Source organism: Hordeum vulgare, chromosome 5H, assembly GCF_904849725.1.
Source record: "Hordeum vulgare subsp. vulgare chromosome 5H, MorexV3_pseudomolecules_assembly, whole genome shotgun sequence".
In the NCBI taxonomy this organism is placed as follows: domain Eukaryota; kingdom Viridiplantae; phylum Streptophyta; class Magnoliopsida; order Poales; family Poaceae; genus Hordeum; species Hordeum vulgare.
In genome coordinates, this window is record NC_058522.1 from 412,240,101 (window position 1) to 412,243,504 (window position 3,404).

Sequence of the window (3,404 nt, forward strand, 5' to 3'; positions counted from 1 at the left end):
CTCCCATCTCCTTCTCCTACCTCCACAAAAAATCATTCCACAGCTCAAACCCGTGTTCTTGCTCTTCTTTCTGCATTTTTCGATCTCCTTGTGCAAAGCCCCATTCACCAAACTGCTTTGGGGAATTGTTCCTTGGTATGTGACTCCTCCATTGGTCCAATTAAATTTTGTTCTAGTGCTTTATTCGTTGCGTATTTTTGCTGTCTCGGTGACATGTTCTTGAGCTTTGCATGTTAATTTTAGTTGGTCCCAAGTAGTTTTGATGCATGATATGGCCTCTAGGCACTTGTAGGAGTAGTTGGTATGAGTTTCGTTGAGCCTTGTTCACTTTTCTTTTGAGTCACTAAAAATTTCAAAAAATTTCAGAGAAAGAAAAAGGAAAAGATGAGGAGGTTCCCAAGAGGCTCTTCAAGCCGTGAGCCCAAGGAAGATGAAAATGGGAAGAAGAAACCCAAGTATCTGGTCTCCCGAGTTGCAGAAGTTCGAGCGTGCGAGTGGCCAAGCAATATGTTCTTATGTGCCGCCGGTCTTTATGAGGATTTTTATTACTTTGTGGAGAACGCGGGCCTTACCACATTTGTCAAAGATAAGTGTCCACAATACCTCCTCCTCACTAATATTTTCGTGCAAAGCTTTAATTTTTATCCAAGGAAGAGTCCTCCTATGGTTGAGTTCAAGTTATATGATATCCCCCAGCGCATGTCACTTCGGGATTTCTGCAATGTTTGCAATTTACCTTATGTTGGGGATATTTATGAACCTCATCCACGGGACTTGGAGGCTTTCATTGATACTATTGCTGTAGGAGAGGAGAGAGGAGTATCTTGCGCTAGAGTTGCTAGCGTACATTTTCCCGTGCTTCGGTATCTCTCATTATTCATGGGAAAATGTTTGATTGGCCGTGGAAAAGCTGGGGCTCTTAGCTCCCCAGATCTTGCGGTTTTGCGCGAAGCTCTTTATAATGATAAAACTTATAGCTTGGGCGCTATAGTAGCTAAACGGTTGAACACGAACCGTACTAAAGGCGCTTTTTATGGCGGATGGCGGTATCTATGCTACCCGTCTTGCTAAACATTTTGAGATACCTATTAGACTGTACGAGGAAGAAGAGATGCTTCTTCTTGAGAGATATTTAGATTATGATAGCATGGTTCACCATGACTTTCTTGATAAAGATATAAATAAGAGGATGACTTATAACTTGGTATTTAGCCAGGGTTCTCGTGAGACTATTACTTTTCCTGCTCCTTCTTTGTTCAATCTTCATCTAGGCATGTACATTATTATGCCCTCGGACATCTATGCATATTAGGGCATAACGCCACCACAGGCGCCCGTGCCCGAGCTACCACTCGAGTACCAGACGCTAGTTTATCAGTGGGAGCCAGAGGAGCTCACCCAACAGTGGCACCCTCAGTACATTCCAGAGTACCCCGGAGACGGTTACTTCCCTCCTTGGGAGTAGACCAACTTAGGCCAAAAGCCTAAGCTTGGGGGAGTAGGTGTTTCTCACCGACTTTATATTCCTGCTCACACTTTCACTTTGATAGTCGGTGTTCACACCTTGCCATTGTATCATCCATGTAGTTTATTTCTTTTTCTCGCTTTCTTCTTGTGTGTTTGTTTAAATTTGAGAAAAACAAACAAAATAGTTTTAAGTTTACTTTCCAGCTTGTTTAGTGGTATTTAAAAGGAAAACCCAAAAAGATTTCCCGTTCTTCTTTTGCTTGTTGGGAGCTTTCCCGTGTAAATAGTTTTCTTTGTCTTTGGGTCAAGGTAGAAGACCATGATTAAAATGTTTAGTGGCTCTCACATGCATGATTGTTTATCCGTCAAAGAGCCATATTACTTTGTCTTATCCTCTGAGTTTGCTTGCAGATTCCAGCTTAGTCCAATGCAGGAACTCTCTCATTATTATTCACATCATTCGGTCGTGCAAGTGAAAGGCAATAATGACGATATATGATGAATTGACTGAGCCTGTAAAAGCTGGTATGAACTCGACCTATTTTGTTTTTGTAAATATGACTAGCTCATCATTCCTAATTCAGCATTGTTATGAGAGAAACATGTTTGCAATGAGAACTTAGAGATCATAGTTTCTGATGCCATGTTTAATTAGCTAGGAGCTTATAATGGTTTGTCTTGGATGCCAACATGAATTTCAAGATGATTATGATGTAGTATGATAGGATGGTATCTTCCTTTGAATGATTCAAGTGGCTTGACTTGGCACATGTTCACGCATGTAGTTGAAACAAAATCAACATAGCCTCTATGATATTCATGTTTATGGTGATTTATATCATACTCATGCTTGCACTTAATGTTGGTTAATTTCAATGCATATTGATGACTGTTGTCGCTCTCTAGTTGGTCGCCTCCTAGTCTTTTGCTAGCCTTCACTTGTACTAAGCGGGAATACTGCTTGTGCATCCACTTCATAAACCCAAAGTTGTTCCATATGAGTCCACCATACCTACCTATATACGGTATCTACCTGCCGTTCCAAGTAAATTTGCATGTGCCACTCTCTAAATCTTCAAGAAATAATATGTTCTGTATGCCCGAACCGCTCATGTGGTGACAAGGGGCGGTTAGTATCTTCCATGCTAGACGTGTTATCCTCGATATGTGTTTATTCACTATCACTCACGAGAAAGGGGCCGGTAATCGGAATGCCCCGTCCCATGCTCAAATCGAAAATATAATTGCAAACAAAACTCCCCCTGGATTGTTGTTGGTATGGACAGCACCCAAGGATTCGTTTAGTCGTGGAGTGTGATTGATCGGTGGTGGGGGAGTCAAAAATTTACTTTTCTGTTTGGGAACCGCCTATAATTTGTGTAGCATGGAAGATGGTGAAAACTCTTGGTCATCGCGTTGACAATGAAAGCATACCACCCAAAATTATTTATCTCTGTTTTAAAAGCTTGAGCTCTGGCACCTGTGCAAATCAATGCTTCCCTCTGCGAAGGGCCTATCTATTTACGTTTCTGTTGAGTCATCCTCTTCTTATAAAAGGCACCAGTTAGAGAGCACCTCCGTCATTTTTATGCTTTGCTATTAATTGATATTGAGTATGACTGTGACTGTATCTTCTTTGCCATGAATTACAATGTTCAGTCAGCCCTTGGTCTTTGAAGGTGCTCTGCATTTATGTTTTGCGGTCTCAGAAAGGGCTAGCGAGATACCATCTGTTCATATTGTTTTCATGTTTGTTTTGATTGAAGTGTTGACGTTTGAAACTTATCATTATTGCTCGCTAGTTGATTATGCCATTGATATGAGTACACCATGAGACCTAAATGTTATTGCTTTTGTGGTTAGCTTATGATCTTGCTGAAAGTCTGAATATGAGTTATACACAATTACAACAACAAGATCAAACCGAGTTCGTAAAA